Source organism: Lepidochelys kempii, chromosome 7 (assembly GCF_965140285.1).
Source record: "Lepidochelys kempii isolate rLepKem1 chromosome 7, rLepKem1.hap1, whole genome shotgun sequence".
In the NCBI taxonomy this organism is placed as follows: Eukaryota; Metazoa; Chordata; order Testudines; family Cheloniidae; genus Lepidochelys; species Lepidochelys kempii.
In genome coordinates, this window is record NC_136386.1 from 13,901,417 (window position 1) to 13,920,102 (window position 18,686).

At 39.5% G+C, this 18,686-nt stretch overlaps 1 long non-coding RNA gene across 1 annotated transcript in view; it reads right to left on the reverse strand.

Annotated features, from left to right (window-relative positions):
* Positions 1 to 1,839: 1,839 nt before the first annotated feature.
* Positions 1,840 to 18,686, reverse strand: part of LOC144930762 (uncharacterized) — a 30,467-nt gene continuing 13,620 nt past the window's right edge. The window contains exons 3-4 of the long non-coding RNA XR_013636119.1: positions 2,569 to 2,695; positions 1,840 to 2,036 (exon numbers count right to left, since the gene is read on the reverse strand). This is a non-coding gene — a long non-coding RNA (uncharacterized LOC144930762). The remainder of the gene's footprint in view (positions 2,037 to 2,568; positions 2,696 to 18,686) is intronic.

Below are 18,686 nucleotides of genomic sequence, written 5' to 3' on the forward strand. Positions count from 1 at the left end.
GTCTAACAGGGCCGTTTTATGATAGGTATGAGAAGAAATGGAAAGTTGTCTATAGCTGTCCAGTAGGTCACATCCCAACAGTAAATACTAATCACAGATAAGTGTAAAGCAAAGCAAACATACTTGAGTCTGTACAGACTCAATGCTTGAGGAAAAGTTGCTGGTTAAATGTCTACAAGTTAAAAACAACAGATATCAAGTTCCAACAGCATCATCTAGTGATGGGTGAATGTTCTTAATTAACAGGTTGGGGTTTTTTTACAGAGTTTCAAATAGCTTCATTTTTTGAAAGGGAATACTTGTGTTCTCTCCATAGAGATATATTAGTGCACATAAAACCCAATAGATTTTGAGTGACCAAAAGGGAATGTGTAGGAATTTGGAAGTGCTGTGCCTTCTAACTTTCATAGATTTCAAAGCCAGAAGGGACTGTTGTTATCATCTAGTCTGACCTCCTGTGTAACACAGGCCATAGAACTTCCCAAAAATAATTTCGAGAGCAGATATTTTAGAAAAAACATCCAGGCTTGATTTTAAAAATTATCAGTGATGAAGAATCCACCATGATCCTTGATCAAATGTTCCAATGGTTAATTCTCCTCACTGATAAAAATGTACGCCTTATTTCTAGTCTGAACTTGTCTAGCTTCAACTTCCAGTCATTGGATTGTGTTCTAGCTTTCTCTGCTAGATTGAAGAGCCCATTTATTAAATATGTGTTCCCTTTGAAGGTACTTATAGAGTGTAATCAAATCACTCCTTAACCTTCCCTTTGTTAAGCTCGATAGACTCAAAGAGCTTAATCTGCCACTATAAGGCATGTTTTCTAATCCGTTAATCATTTTCCTGGCTCTTATCTGAAACCTCTCCAATGTATCAACATCCTTTTATAATTGTATAGGCACCAGAACTGGACACAGTACACCAGCAGCAGTCGAACCAGTGCCAAATATAGAGGAAAACTACCTCTCTAGTCCTCCTCAAGATTTCCCTGCTTATGTATCCCAGGATCAAATTTATCTCTTTGTGGGACAGTGTCACATTAAGAGTTCATGTTTAGCTGATTATCCACTGCAACCCCCATGTCTTTTTCATAGTCACTGCCTCCCAGGATGGAGTCCTCCATTCTCTCAGTATGACTGACATTCTTAGATGTGTATACATGTTCCTAGATGGATACACTTACATTTAGCTGTATTAAAACACATATTGTTTGCTTGCTCCCAGTTTACCAAGCGATCCAGATCACCTTGTATCAATGACCACTCCCCCAATTTTGTCAGCTGCAAGTTTAAGTTGCTTTAGCAAAATTCAAGATGCCTGTTGTTTTATTGGGAGGCAGTGTGGCCTCATGGCTGGAGCCCTGCAGTGGAATTTGAGAGACTTGGGTTCTATTCCTGGCTCACCGGCTAGGTGACTTACACAATTCGCTTCACTTCCCTGAGCCTCCATCCCTCTCCGTAAAATGGGAGTTATGATACCAGCCACCATGGTAAAGGACTTTGGGGAAAATTCTATTAATAAGAGTCAAGTATTATTAATATATTTTAATGTTCTGATCTTGTGCTGGGACGATCAGGCATTGGATGTTTGTAGATGGCCTGTGTAGAACCTGGGTAGGTACAAAGGATAGCTCCTGGGTATCCATATTTAAAACAGTCATTTAGCTATCAGGGTCTCTCTCTCATCACCAGCTTAAGCTCCAGATTGTTATGAATATCATAAGCCTTTTATATTGGGTCACTTACCATCTGTATTGTGCTATTGAAACTGGAAACACATAAAACTGCACAAGACCATAGTTTTTCAAGGATCTTTTTTATTTAATAAACACAGGAGGGAGAGGGAAAGGAACCAGAAAATGGCCTGGTTCCTTTAAAAGGGCTTTCGATGGAATTCACCTTCTGCTCACACTGTCAGCTTTTAATTACAGTCTGTGTCACTTCCTGAAGTTCCTGTTCATGTTCCCTGTGGCTCATTTCATGGTTGCACGCAGCAGCAGGGTGGTAAGTAGATTTGTTGCTCGTGTATGTTCACTGTTCCAGTGGGAATGTAGGATGCAAACAGTAAAGGAGATTGTTTGAAACAACACATTTTTGCTCTAATTAGAGCAGTCACTATCTGAATTAACCCATTAAAAATCATTCTAGAAAGCTATATGGCATTAAAGCAGGCAAAAATGAACAGCTAAAATAGAAACTAGAAGCCAGACCAGGTAGCAGTAATGAAGGTCCAGTGGTTAGGGCACTAGATGAGGTCTTAGAAGACCTGGGTTTAAGTCCTTATTCTTCACCAGACTTCTTGTGTGATCTTTGGCAACTCACTCAATCTCACTGTGCCTGAATTTACCATCTGTAAAATGCAGGTAATTGCAGTTCCTTAGCTCACAGGAGTATTGTGAGGATAAATGCCTTAAAGATTGCGGAGTGCTCTACTAATGTAATGGGAGCCAAATAAGTTCACTATATATGTAGTCCAGTAGGGTTGTGCCTCTTTTCAAAGATTCCTCCCACACCTATCCACCTTATGCTTCTATTTCGCTTTTCTCTCACCCTCCATAAAACATACTTTTTAGAAGCTGCAGGGATCTTCAGAGAAGCTCCATACAGGCTACGTCCCTCAGTGAAGGAAATAGGAGTTGGGAAATAGCTGTCCATTTTCTGATGGCCCCATTTTTTCTCCATAACCACACACTCTAGAGGATAAAGGAAATTTTATGCTGGGATATACCACCCAGGACCTCTGCTTTTTATTATATCTTTGCTTATTTGGATTTATAAAAACACAGCTGTTGCCTGCCTTACATTCTGGGTACCCCTAACAATTAATTAGAAACAAAATCAATACCATACAGTCAATGGAAACAAAACAAGACTGAAAAGCTTAACAATAACTAAATGAACGGGCGGAAGAATCCCATGTCCCGTGCACCACTACAGACTAGGAATCGAATGGCTAGGTAGCAGTTCTGCAGAAAAGGACCTAGGCGTTACAGTGATGAGAAGCTGGATATGAGTCAACAATGTGCCCTTGTTGCCAAGAAAGCTAACAGCATTTTGGCTGTATAAGTAGGGGCATTGCCAGCAGATCAAGGGACGTGATCGTTCCCTTCTATTCAACATTGGTGAGGCCTCATTTGGAGTACTGTGTCCAGTTTTGGGCCCCACGCTACAAGAAGGTTGTGAAGGAATTGGAAAGCATACAGCGGAGGGCAACAAAAATGATTAGGGGACTGGAACACGTGACTTATGAGGAGAGGCTGAGGGAACTGGGATTGTTTAGTCTGCAGAAGAGAAGTATAAGGGGGGATTTGATAGCTGCTTTCAACTACCTGAAAGGGGGTTCCAAAGATGATGGATCTAGACTGTTCTCAGTGGTAGCAGATGACAGAACAAGGAGTAATGGTCTCAAGTTGCAGTGGGGAAGGTTTAGGTTGGCTATTAGGTGAAGCACTGGAATGCGTTACCTAGGGAGGTGGTGGAATCTCCTTCCTTAGAAGTTTTTAAGGTCAGGCTTGACAAAGCCCTGGCTGGGATGATTTAGTTGGGGATTGGACCTGCTTTGAGCAGGGGGGTGGACTAGATGACCTCCTGAGGTCCCTTCCAACCCTGATATTCTATGATTCTATGAACCATTACACCTGTCTTTGGTACTTGGAAAAGCACCAAACTGTGCAGGATTGGCAACTTTTCTGTGCTTGAATGGACTGGATAAAGATTTTTTTACTTCTGAAGAGAGCACGCTGATAGCAGGTGATATTCTACACTACAAATGTTCTTCAAATAAAAACAGTTAACTATTGACATTGATGCTCATAGGCAACTTTCTTTCCCAAGACATTTCTAACATAAACACAGTTCTTATGGCAGAAAAGACTCTTTAATCTTCAGTTTATAAGAAAATAAATGTTTTTTGTCTCCGTTCATTGCCCATCACTGATATCATGAAAGTGATGGTGCAGGTTATGTTTGTGTACATACGGTCTTGAAGCACCACATATGTTGTTTAAATTACAATGCTGGGAAAAAAACACATGTGTGTTAGTAGCTTTCCATCTCCTCTATGAAGAATTAAATAATAATGGCCAGAAGAAAGCATCATTTCATGAGAGCCACTGTATTTTCCTCTTTTCACAAGTCAGCTTGTAACATCTGAAGAGCTTACTCATGCATTACCATCCAGTTCATTTTTATTACAGCAATGGCTTTGCTATAGATAAGCTCGGAGTATGCGACTGCAATTTGGGTTCCTTCCATATTCCATGTATTTTTCCAGGTTTTAATCATTATATAACACAACATCAGGCTCATGGTTGCACTTGCCAAAATAAAATTGCCAAATCCTGCTTGTCAAAGTTTTCAAGGATTTAAAATTCAGATAAGAGAGACTGAGATATTGAACAAGATCATCAGTCAGGATCATTTAAATTGCACACAATAGAAAGGGGCTGGTTTATTCTTTTCTTTTAAAATTTAGTCTTTTTTCCATTTTTTTTCTAACTTAATTCCAAACATTAATGTATCTTCTTTATAGCTGATTAACCCCCTTTCCTCTTAGTTGTAAGTGAAAACTTTTCTGCCATAGGCTTGGGAATCTGTAGAAGAGAAAAGGCTGGAATGTGATGATTTTTCCAGCTACAATAATCATTTAAAAAAATTGGTTTTTTAATTTTGAAAGGGCTATAAAAGTTAATCCTGCCATATGGCAGCTGCTGCATGCAGTAACAGAGCAATAGAGTGTGTCTTTGATAAGTTTATTGAGATAGCCCGGGCCAAGAGTCTGGCCCTATGGCAACTTTGTACTGCTTGAGTAGTGCAAAGCAAATAGAAAGCTGCCCTAAAGCATCTGTGGATTCCCTTTGACAGTCTGCATATGATACAACAGATAGCTCCAAATATTTTACCCTTTTTCTTTCACAGTGTAGTTTTTCAGGACCACCCGTTCATTAGTACCAGGGGGAGAACTGGTTATTTGTAATATAATTCAGTAGGATCTACATAATTTTAGGTGCTTAGAAGCTTTTCCAGAGTTCTGTAATTTCATTTCCTAAAATAGATTGCTGTATCCAGTCCATATACAATTAAGCATCCATCAAAGACTGACATATTTTTAACTATCTATGTAATCCACTAAAATATATCGGTATGACATCAAGGGATAGTATAAATCAGGAAAATGTTGGATAATAGGATTTAATCAAAAGATACCTTAGTAACATTAAGTCAGACAATAGATGCATCTTCCACTGTACTGTTGGCACGAACAAAATTAACCCATCCCATGTGCCATGTCATCAACTATAGGATTGTCTCAGTCGGAGATTTGGGATGAGAGCATGCAGGAAAATTTGTGGGAAAACAGAAAGGAATTATCGCTTGTCTGGTGTCCATTGACATTAATGGCAAACTCTCATTGACTTCCCAGGCTCAACAAGAGTGGGTTGGAATCAATAGATTGGACATAGAAGAGAGCACGTTTTCCGTGTCATGTATCTAAAATCCCATTTTCCTTCACTGTTAATAACACCACCATTCTCTCTCTCATTTATACATTCATATTTACAGAGATTAAGACCAGAAGGGATCATCAGATCATCCAGTTAGACCTCTTAGCTATATCAAGCCATTAAATGTCATCTAGTTATCCATATATTGAGCCCAATAATTTGTGTTGGGCTAAAATATATCTTCTAAACAGGCATCTAGTCTTGATTTGAAAATATCAAGAAGTGGAGAATCCACCACTTTCCTTCGGAGTTTGTTCCACTGTTAATCACCCTCATGGTTAAAAATGTGCGCCTAATTCCAATTTGAATTTGTCTGGCTTCAGCTTCCAGCAGGGGTGAAAGCAGGCCAGTACGGCATACCGGTAAAAAGGGGCCACCAGTACCGTACGCAAAAAGGGGCCCATATGCAACTGACGTTAAAGTGCTGCCGTGACAGCACTTTAATGTTGTTGCCCCTTTTGCCCCACCTGGGCTGCCAATGTGGGGGGCAAAAGGGGCAGCTGGCCCGGTTCTAGCAATTTAAAAGGCTCCCAGCAGCGGGCCAGGCAGCCCAGATGGGCTGGCTGGGGGAGGTTAACTCCCCTCAGCCCCGCCCAAGGCCCTTCAGCCCAAGGCCCTGCTTTTTCTAGGGGCCCATAGCCGGGCCACCGTACCAGTAAGTGCTTAATGTTACTTTCACCCCTGGCTTCCAGATATTGGTTCTTTCGATAGATCGCAGCGAGGTATCTAGTCTTATACACATGGAACCTTGACCCACAATCAGGGCCAAATGTTGGGTTTTGTTGTACCTGTCTGCACTAGATGTAAGAACCTTTTAGCACATAGTAATTTTCCCCTTGAAGGTACTTGTACACAGTAATTGAGTCACCTCTTAAAAAACATGTTAAACTAGATAAGATTGAGGTCCCTAAGTGTCTCATTATAAGACATTTTCTCCAGCCCATAAATCATTTTGTGTCTCTCTTCTTCATGTTCTCTGATTTTTCAACATGTTTTTTAAAATGGCAAAACAAGAAATGTACACAGTCTTCCAGTATTAGTTTCACCAGTGCCATATACAGAGGTAAAATCACCTCCTTACTCCTTCTCAATACCACTCTATTTATACACCCAAATATTGTATTAGCCCCTTTTTCCAGAGCATCACAATGGGATCTCAGGTGAGTTGCTTTTCCACAATGAACGCTAAATCCTTTTCACAGTCACTGCTTCCCATAATACAGAACCTCCTGCCTAGTCTTTGACTGTGGCATTTCTGGTTCCTAGGTGTATAACTTTGCATTTGGCTGTGTTAAAACTTTTTTTTTTTTAAAGAATGGGCCCATCTTACCAAATGATCCAGATCACTCTGTATGACTGCCCTGTCCTCATCATTATCACTCCACCAGTCTTCATCATTCACGAATTTTATCAGCGGTGAATTTATATTTACTTCCAGATCACAGATGAAAACATTGAATGGTGTTAGGTCTAGTACAGAGCCCTGCTGCACTGCAATGGAAACACTCCCATTTCATGATGATTCCCCATTGACAACTACATTTTGAGATCTGTCAGTTAGCCAGTTCTTAATACATTTAATGTGTGCTCTATTGATAGTGTACAGTGCTAAGTTTGTAGGGCATCTCACCATTGACTAATCCCTCTCACAATATATCCAGCAGTGTCCAAATCCTGCTGCTTTATTCTCTATAGCATTCTAAAAGCTGATCTGTTCTTTCAATTCGCACTAATGAAACTCGTGTCCAGGCCTTCATCGTCTAACATCATGAGTATTATAATCCCCTTTTTTTGGATTCCCTGTCATCCACATTATCCAACTCCAGTCCATACAAAACACAGAAGCTGAGATCATCTCTCTTGCCCATCTGTCTGATAACATCACCAGATCTTTGAATCCCTCCAGAAGCTCCATGCCTTTCAGTTATTATTATCATTATTATATTTATCAACAATATATAAGGACCAACCTGCTTTCGTTGTGTATTCTAAACTTCTACTGAGTAGCCGACTAATAGCTGTAATTTTCTCTAAAACAAGAATAAGGTCTCATTTAACATACCCTATTTTGTTCAAGTCAAGAATTGGTGGTACTATCCTCCATTTTTGGCCGAGATGTGTTTTCTTCCATGAACAGGGCTCTAACTTGATTGCACTTCTTCAGGAAGTAGATAATGGGCTATAATCATGTTAATCTCTCCTAAAGAGTACATTCTCAGCTGGTAAGTGGAAGATAAGATGCACTATTTTAGAGGCATGACCCATAGAATGTGATCACAGAGGCACAATTTCAGTGTGAACCAGAGAAGAATCTGGCCCAATGTAGTCACAGTAAAACCAAAAAAGGACTCCAGTAAATTCTGAATTTTTAACTCCTACGACCGTAGCTGAGCTGCTCTACTGGTTGAGTGTGAGTGGAATACTCTTTTTTTGAAAGGTTAGAGAAACAATATTTATTCACTCATAAACAATCATCTAATCAATGCATATACCTTAGAGAATAAAAACTTTATTCTGAAATAGAGAATATCAGGGTCCAATGAAGGAGAATTTACTAAGTATAAAATGTAATGTCTCTCTCTTGCAAGCACTTATGCACATGCTTAACTTTATTCTCATGATTAACCCCATTTATTTCTATGGGACTATTCATGGTAGTATAATTAAGCATTTGCCCAAGTGTTTGTGTAACGCGCCCTGTGTGTGGTTGTCTGTCCCATCTAGTGGCACCAAGACCACTTACAGAGATATTAGTGAGTCTGCTCTAGAGCCTTAGCGAAGAGTCATATGGCTTTTATCTCATGCAGTAAATGTTCATACATTTAGCTCCAGAGGTCCCAGGTTTGATCCTGCCCACCGACGACCAGGGTCTGTCAGCATTATATTTGCAGGATCAGGGCCTAAGTAAATATTAAATCAATACAAGTATATTCATACTCCTGTTAAAACTACTTTAAACAGTAATAAAAGCAATAATTTTAATGCACAGATGCTCAAAATTCATGGCAACAGGGATTAACATGAAAAGAATATATATAGTAAGTGCAAAAATATTGAAATCCAACTATATTATATATACATAGATAACATCTGTGACTCCAGTTGCAACAAATGTAAGTTATCAGTGGAGGATTTTGTTTGTGTAATGAAAATTAAAAATATTATGAGTTCAAAAACTTTGAAATTAACATTTGTTTTCTAAGGCAGCTCAGATGGCATAGAAAAGAAAATTAAAATATTTTAGTGAGAAAGCTAAATATTATCCTCAGAACTACAGCTGTGTCATGTCCATGTGTTTCCTTCCTACAGCTGAATAGGTGTATAGTCTGTAAATCATTATCCCCCTCATTTCTTCATAAAATAAAAAAAAGTGCCTGAGATAATAATACGTTTCATATACTAGTGCAGTCTCCAATGCGGCTCGCTGGTGGCCTTATTTAAGTCAATGGAAAAGACTCCTTTTGACTAAATGGGCTTTGGAGCAGCCCTTTTCTGGCCTGATCCTGTACCCACTGAATTCAGTAGCAACGTTCCTACTGACTACAGTGGTGCAAGACGAGGTCCTAGAAAGACAGGTTTGGTTTTATATTATCAAGCAGGAGAAATGCATCCACACAATGCATTCTTGATGTTGACACTCCTGCTTAATCTACCCAGGATGCCTTTGAAGCTGTTTCACCCTTTCGGTGCCATTGAACACACTTAGGTAATATACCCTTATATTTCAGAGTAACAGCCATGTTAGTCTGTATTCGCAAAAAGAAAAGGAGTACTTGTGGCACCTTAGAGACTCAAATAAATTGCTCAAATAAATTGGTTAGTCTCTAAGGTGTCACAAGTATACCCTTATATTGTGTATTATGTCATGAGATATTTCCTGGATCCTCAGATATAAAGACACAGAACATAGATTGCAGACATAATATAGACCTAATTCCAGTGAACAAGGCACAACATTATTGAATGTTCCACAGTTACGATGCTTGTGTTGGGCCATATCTAATGCCAACCAAATGACTCACATTGACATCAAAGGGCCTTTAGAATCCTGCCAAAAGTACATACCATAATTTGGATCATGGTTCTCATTGTTCCAAAGCTTTGGAGTCTGCAGTTGTGCTTGTGGGCATGTGAGCAAGGAAAAGCAAACACACAGCGGAGCATTTTCCAATGGATTATGACAAATGGGCATCATTTTCTATTAGCAAAAAGTATTGTAAGAAAACTGGACTTTGTGTGACCATAATAAAGGTTACGGTTATGGTGTTAGGGGACAGCAGGTTTGGGGTATAAAGCTATCAAGTGCCTTAAAAAAAACAAACAAACAATGGGGTGGGGGTGGCGGGAGCCTGAGAGAATGAAAAAGGAAAACAAGAAAGCAGTGGGGATTTTTGACTAGGCCCCAAACAGTGGGTATAAGTGCTTCCCAAAATAGGTCACTTTTATTTCATATTTAAATTTCATCTCAAAGGTGGAGTATTCTTTCTTTGCATTCAGCTTTTTACATCTGATACCAGCCAGAAAGAAATTTCTGAATGAAAATCCCTTGGTACCTTAACACTGACAATCCTGACTTTTAATGAGTGGAATATGGCTGAATGAAAGGCCAGGAAGGACATAAATAGACTTCGTTAAATCGTGCTCATATTGACCATAAGACAACAATTTGGTTCACTGACTGTTTGTCAGCCCCCTCCCTCTCAACACAATCTCTTCTCTTTGTTCTCTTCTCCCCCTTTCCTTTTTCGGGCAGGACAGAAGGACAATGGATAAGGAAAGTCAGCATAGGGTCTCTAGCAATATCTTTTCCAAGAAACTTTTAGGAATGATGGCCTGGATCCTCAAAGGTATTTAGGTGCCTCACTCCTATTGTAACTAATGGGAGTTACAGAGTAGCAGCCGTGTTAGTCTGTATTCGCAAAAAGAAAAGGAGGACTTGTGGCACCTTAGAGACTAACCAATTTATTAGAGCATAAGCTTTCGTGAGCTACAGCTCACTTCCTCAGATGCATATCGTGGAAACTGCATTCCACGATATGCATCTGAGGAAGTGAGCTGTAGCTCACGAAAGCTTATGCTCTAATAAATTGGTTAGTCTCTAAGGTGCCACAAGTCCTCCTTTTCTTAATGGGAGTTAGGATCTCAGATGACACATACAGAATGAGTGTCCCATCCTTCTAACCTTAATCACGTGCTTAGTGCTGTTGAAATGAATAGCACAGACAACTTATGTGTCAATAGGTAACAGGACTGTGCATTAAAATTGCAATATATTATAAAAAGTACTATTTTCTGCATCCATTCCATTAATATCAATCTGCAATGGAAAATCTGTAATTAGCATGCTCTGCTCTTCCAGGGTAGATGGAATCAAATTTTGTTTTTCCTCCCATTGCTCCCCCAACTCAGCTTTGCTTGGTAGCCACATGGCATTTCCTGTCATTAATGCAGAATGTGGAGATGAGTTCATGACAATTGACACCTGGCTACGCTGGAGTGCTTTTATGTCTTTGGGATTATTATTGAATATTATTAGTTTATTTCTTGCCACAAACCTATGGCCTCTAATGTTTTAAATACTCCCCTGAGTAGAATTGCTTGGATTCACAACATTCCTGAGCTCAGGGACATAGGGAAAAGGTTAGCTTGTTCATAAGACATGAAGTTCACTCCTAGGCATGGGGTCAGTACAAGTTTATGTACCGCTTATGTCCTGTTTAAGCCCTATTTTTAGATCTCAAGTGAGACTTGAGTGGTGCATTCACCTTAGTTCTCGCTTTTGGCACTGGGGTGAATTTCACTCAAGGTGAATTGCACTGAATTTCCCAAATTATAATCAGGGTAAAAAGTAAAACATTACAGCAGAATATTAAAAATAAAGTGAGCCGCAAGGCTTGAATATTTGATGTTTTAATATTCATTAAAAAGCAGTAATTATCTGATTATATCTGTCAATTGTTGAACATTAGCTTGCTTCAGCCTTTAAACTTTACAGTTAATTTTTGTACAGATTAATTAAAATAAAAAGAACTCCACTTTGTGTGGCTTTTTTATTCACAAACTTCTTTTTTACCTGAGTCTGTCTGTCTTTTTTCAAACAAGTTGCTATCATTTAAAGTAAACCAGACACCTCCCAAATGGAACAATCTCTTGAGAAATGAGATTCTACAAGAAAATGAAAATGTTTCATGTCTCGCTTTCATCTTCTGAAAGGTTACTTTAAAAAGTTAACTCCAGAGGAAAAACAGATGTGTCCTGAAATTAAGCATTCAAAGCATCAATAGGAAAAGCCCATTGCACTTACACAAATGATGAACGAAAACATGTCCTGAAAATAACATTCAATTCCACTATTTTAGGCATGAGACCAAGTATTGTTTTTTTCTTGTTGAAACACAACAAGTTCAGTACTACTGAGATAATGTATTCATCAAACATAGGAATGACTTCTGAATTTAGAGTGTAGGGTCCAATCAAAATCCCATTGATGTGGCGACTTCCCATTGACACCACTGAGAGATGGATTGTGCTCTACATTAGGTCAAAGCAAAATTGTCCTTCCTTTTTGCCAAAGTCTTACAAAATATCTGTACATATATATTTTTAGTGAAACTGATTAGCTCATAAATCAGGGACAGAAATTTGGGGCCTGAATTTTCCCATTTGTCAAAGAGGGATAGTAATGCTTACCTGCTTTCTGTAAAGCACATTGAGCTCTGGAAATGGAAACTGCCATAGAAGTGTTAGATATTAGTATATAGAAATCATCGCTATCACTGAAGTGCAGCCACCAAAGGGGTGGATACACACCGGGCATTTATACCAAGAGGCATATACAACACTACTTCTCAGATAAAGACATGTACACTAATTTATCCAGGGTAAGCCTCCATAGGAAAACAGATAGACAGACAGTCCTATGAAAATTATATAGACTGAAAATAATATGTAATTATCTGATCTTGAATATGTCCATAATACTCGGGCTAATATCACGCTAATCCTAAGAAAAGAGTCAAGCTCTCTAATAATAACTAATCATAAAAATGTAGGGACCTCAAGAAGTCATCAAGTCCAGAGTTCAGGCAGGACCAAGTAAACCTAGGCCACCCCGACAGGTATTTGTGCGGCCTGTTCTTAAAAACCTCCAATTATGGGGATTCCACAGTGTCCCTTGGAAACTTAATCCAGAGTTTAGCTACTCTTATAGTTAGAAAGTTTTTTCCTAATCTACAAAAAGAAAAGGAGTACTTGTGGCACCTTAGAGACTAACCAATTTATTTGAGCATGAGCTTTCGTGAGCTACAGCTCACTTCATCGGATGCATACCGTGGAAACTGCAGCAGACTTTATATACACACAGAGAATATGAAACAATACCTCCTCCCACCCCACTGTCCTCCTGGTAATAGCTTATCTAAAGTGATCATCAGGTTGGGCCATTTCCAGCACAAATCCAGGTTTTCTCACCCTCCACCCCCCCACACAAATTCACTTTCCTGCTGGTGATAGCCCATCCAAAGTGACAACTCTTTACACAATGTGCATGATAATCAAGTAGGGCCATTTCCTGCACAAATACATCTCCCTTGCTTCAGATGAAGTCCATTACTTCTTGTCCTACTTTTAGTGATTATGGAGAAAAATTGATCACTGTACTCTTTGTAACAGCCCTTAACATATTTGAAGACTCTTATCAGGTCCCCCCTCAGTCCTCTTTTCTCAAGACTAAACATGCCCAGGTTTTTTTAACTTTTCCTCACAGGTCATGTTTTCTAAAGCTTTTATTGTTTTCATTGGTCTCATCTGAACACTCTCCAGTTTTTCCATATCTTTTCTGCAGCGTGGTGCCCAGAACTGGACACAGTACTCCAGCTAAGGCCTCACCATTGCTGAGTAGAGCAAGACCATTACCTCCCATTTTACATACAAAATTGCTGCTAATACACCCCGGCATGATATTAGCCTTTTCTACAACTGCATCACATTGTTGACTCATGTTCAGTTTATGATCCACTATAACCCCCAGGTCCTTTTCAGCAGTACTACCGCCTACCCTGTCATTCCCCATCTTGTAGTTTTGCATTTGATTTTTCCTTCCTCAGTGAAGTGTTTTGCACTTATCTTTACTGAATTTCATCATACTGAATTGAGACCAATTTTCCGATGATGATTAGGCTTCGCAAAATTTGGTTTTCATTTTTTAATAATTTCAGCTGGAAACATCAATATAGGGTGGTGTTTATGTGACCATCACTTATTAGCGCAGTAGTGTCCAGGAAATGGATGTAGCACAAGTAGAGTAGGGGCATTAGGGGACGAGAGCTAAGGAAGCGTTGTTCTAAGTCAGCCATAAAAATGTTGGCATACTGCGGGGCCATGCGAGTACCCATAGCAGTGCCGCTGACTTGAAGGTATATATTGTCCCCAAATGTGAAATTGTTGTGGGTGAGGACAAAGTCACAAAGGTCAGCCACCACGTTTGCCATGACATTATCGAGGATACTGTTCCTGATAGCTTGTAGTCCATCTTTGTGTGGAATGTTGGTGTAGAGGGCTTCTACATCCATAGTGACCAGGAGGGTGTTTTCTGGAAGGTCACTGATGGATTGTAGTTTCCTCAGGAAGTCAGTGGTGTCTCAAAGATAGCTGGGAGTGATGGTAGCATAGGATCTGAGGAGAGAGTCCACATAGCCAGACAATCCTGCTGTTAGGGTGCCAATGCCTGAGATGTTGGGATGTGTGCTAATAAGCGATGGTCACATAAACACCACCCTATACCGGAAACCTACTGACCACTATACTTACCTACATGCCACCAGCTTCCATCCAGGACACACCACATGATCCATCGTCTACAGCCAAACTCGAAGATACAATCGCATTTGCTCCAATCCTCAGACAGAGACAAACACCTACAAGATCTCTATCAAGCATTCTTAAAACTACAATACCCACCTGCTGAAGTGAGAAAACAGATTGACAGAGCCAGAAGAGTACCCAGAAGTCACCTACTACAGGACAGGCCCAACAAAGAAAATAACAGAACGCCACTAGCTGTCACCTTCAGCCCCCAACTAAAACCTCTCCAGCGCACCATCAGAGATCTACTACCTATCCTGAAAAATGATCCCTCACTTTCACAGATCTTGGGAGACAGACCAGTCCTCGCTTACAGACAGCCCCCCAACCTGAAGCAAATACTCTCCAGCAACCACACACCACACAACAAAAACACTACCCCAGGAACCTATCCTTGCAACAAAGCCTGATGCCAACTTTGTCCAGATTTTTATTCAAGTGACACCATCATAGGACTTAATCACATTAGCCACGTCATCAGGGGCTCGTTCACCTGCACATCTACCAATGTGATATATGCCATCTTCTGCCAGCAATGCCCCTCTGCCATGTACATTGGCCAAACCAGACAGTCTCTATGCAAAAGAATAAATGGACACAAATCAGATGTCAAGAATTATAACATTCAAAAACCAGTAGGAGAACACTTCAACCTCTCTGGCCACTCAGTAACAGATTTAAAGGTTGCAATTTTGCAACAGAAAAGCTCCAAAAACAGACTCCAACAAGAAACTGCTGAGCTTGAATTAATATGCAAACTAGATACCATTAACTTGGGTTTGAATAGAGACTGGGAGTGGCTGGGTCATTACACATATTGAATCTATTTCCCTATGTTAAGTATCCTCACACCTTCTTGTCAACTGTCTAAATGGGCCATCTTGGTTATCACTACAAAAGGTTTTTTTCTCCTGCTGATAATAGCTCATCTTAATTAATTAGCCTCTTACTCCACCTTTTCATGTTCTCTGTATGTATATATATATATATATACATATACATATATCTTGCTACTATATGTTCCATTTTATGCATCCGATGAAGTGAGCTGTAGCCCACGAAAGCTTATGCTCAAATTAATTTGTTAGTCTCTAAGGTGCCACAAGTCCTCCTGTTCTTATTTCAAGCCTAGTGTTTTGGCCTATAGTTTAACATCTCAGCTGACAAACAACTCTGATGATACAATGCCCACTAGAACCATGCTGGGGCTGTGCTTTAGTACTGACTTAAAGGGAATTCATTCATTAACCCATGTACATTCAGCACGGAGATTTTTCAAGGAGTTTTGTCATCTAGGTGCCAAATCAAACCAGACCTGGCTTAGATTATGAGATCTGACAAGTATGATTGGAGGCCAGTAGAGCACATAGAAGTATTTATACAATGCTAAAACTTGTTATTTGCACACCTTATTAAATTGTACCAGTAAAGAAAGCAATTTCTATTATTCTTTTATTCTTCATTAATTAAGCATTTATAAGTGCTACATTAAATTTGATCGAAGTGTTTGGAAGTTCTGTTCACGTCAAGGCATATATTGGAAACCAAGATCTTGTTCTGACTGCAGTGCATTGATAGCATTGTCATGAACAATAGCATAATGCAAAGGAGAGGAGATGATATATATTGTTGTTGCTCTTGGTGCCTAGGTCTTTATGCATTTTACTCCCACATTAAAAAAGATAGCGATTCCAAAGTGAAATTTTTCCTGAACATAAACAGAGAGCAACATTTAGGTACATGTATAATGCAATAAGCTATTTTCCCTTCTTGCTCTACTGTAGTTGTCCTATAGAATATAGGTAAAATGATACTTGATGATTTTTTATATCCTTTTGGTTGAACAAGCTTTGTCAAATATTAGCAAGAGCGTACTACCTTGTTATCCGTACAGTTGGTGATTTCTGCAAGCAGCTGGTTTTGTGTCATCTCATTATTTCAATAATTGCCCTGGTCTAATTCTTACACTTTTTTGTTTCTGACTGACTTTTGGTAGAATAGCTACAGTATAATTTTGAGCTTGTTTTGAAGAAATAATGATGGACCAGATCTTCAGCTGATGTAAAGCCAACATAGCTTAATTGGGCCATTCCTGATTATGTATGTTTAGCACAGAAGGTGCTCACCTCCTCCATAACCATCCAATAAAGTGCAAGCCCCTGCCTTATATGTTGTTTTTTACATAAACAGCTTTTCAAGTGATTTGTGGCATTTAAGGCAGAAGCACAGTATCCACTTGAATTCTGGCAAACTTTCTCTTGAGCTGTCTATGACTTCATGCGACATGGAAAGAGAGGTAGTCAAGTCACCCCTTAAAACTGAGACGGTTGTGAAAATAAAGTCTTATTTTAGCTGTCATATATAGCCTCTTCCATTTACACTAATCATTTCTTCAGAAATTCTCTCCAATTCATTTGACATCTAACATGAAAACTAAAAGTAAGACTAAAAGAAAAGGAGTACTTGTGGCACCTTAGAGACAAACAAAAGATGCCACAAGTCCTCCTTTTCTTTTTGCAGATACAGACTAACACGGCTGCTACTCTGAAAAGAGTAAGACAGAGAGGCTAGGCATTCGGGATCTGCAAATAGAGGAAATGGCCAGAACATAATATGAAGGTGGAACACTACTCATAATGGAAAGCAGGTTCATTCCTCCTTCTGCTCCTTGGTTTGTAGAGGCCAGCAATGTTCAATTTCTAACCCAATAATAAAGAAAAGCACCAATACCCTTAAATTATTTCCTGAAATCTTTACAGAACCCCATTCAGAAATCAGGAATAAATGTAGTCCATTGAGCCAAGAGAGAGACAGAGAGATCTGCTCATTCCTTTTCCTTCTGCTAAATGCTAAAATCTGCTGTAAAATGCTCTAATCCAAACTCAGCCCCCTTTGTCATTACTTCCATTATCTGTCTGACTGACTGTGTGTTGCACTGAAAGAGAACAGCTGTGCAACTACACGTGAAACAAGCAGAGTGTGTATTTGCAGTGAAACAGATTGAGTAATCCGGCAAAAAAAAAAAACCAATTGCGGGGCCAAATTCTGTTCCTAGCTGCATTTGGGGGTGTAAATCTTGTGATGCCAGTGGCTCCACTCTTGCTTCAGTCTGGTGTGAGAGCAGGATTTGGCCCAGGCACAGCGGAACAAGGCTTAGCTGGAGTGCAAAAGCCAGCACAATTGCTATACAGAAACAATAAGTAGGTTGGCAGACACTTTCTTTTTGCTTTAAATGATGAATTACATTGTCTGGTCCCTTTGTCATGCTTGTCATTCAGACTAACGCATGAATATTCACGTTTTTATTTGCTAGTAGGGTTGTGTGTAAAGGAGAAGTAAACTGCTTTTGTTCTGAGCTACTGAGCTAGAGCTCTGCTCACTTTCACAGGTCTGAAACCAGGGTATCTCTATTGACTTCAGGAGAGTTGTTCTTGGTTTATACCCAAGTTGTCGAAATCTGAGCCACCCCCACCGTGAGTTTCATTATTCGCAGAATAAATTATGGTTTTGGGACAAACATATGTGAGTTAATGATTATTTTATTATTATGACCATTGGGTGCATTTCTAAGCCTGCATTCTGTGCATTTGGGTACCTGCAAAATGAATACAAATCATCTCTCTAAAAAAGAAGCACCATCCCTTGTTCCTCCCTTTTTAAGACACTTTCATAAAGCTTTAGAGGCCATTGCATTTGCATTTCTGAGAATTTGCACATGCTGAGTTGCCTTTTCATAGACTTTATAGCAAACAGAAAAAATAACAAAAGAGCGTTTAACTCGTACTACATGGAACTCAAAGGGCCAGATCCTCAAATCCACTGGAGTAGCTGCACGAATGTTAATCCTCGCTGGGATATGCTTCTGAAAATGCTAATGAAGCATTATGCAAATTATGCAGTAGCTGACATTGCTGTGCAGTTGTCTAAAGGAATGGTTCCTGGATACTGTACTGTATTCAATAGTCCCTTCCTGAACAGGATAGTCTAGTTCTGTTCAGGTCCAGGTTTCTGGAGCTAGAGAGCCATGGAGCTCCCTATGCCTGTATATTTACTGCGATGAGCCTGTTTCTGGTGACTACTACATCATTTTGTTTCTTTAATGTGTATTATGGCCTTTTGAAATTTGACAAATAGTCAGCGATACATAATCAGATGAGATGAGAGAATAGCAAAATGTAACCTGATGTATGTGACAGCGTGAAGTGCAAATATAATGGCAAACATACAATTACATAATTCAGATGACAAAGACGTTATGTAGTAATGGTGACTAGTAAAAATGCATATCATTTTTTTCTTCTGCTCCTCTCTCTTCGAC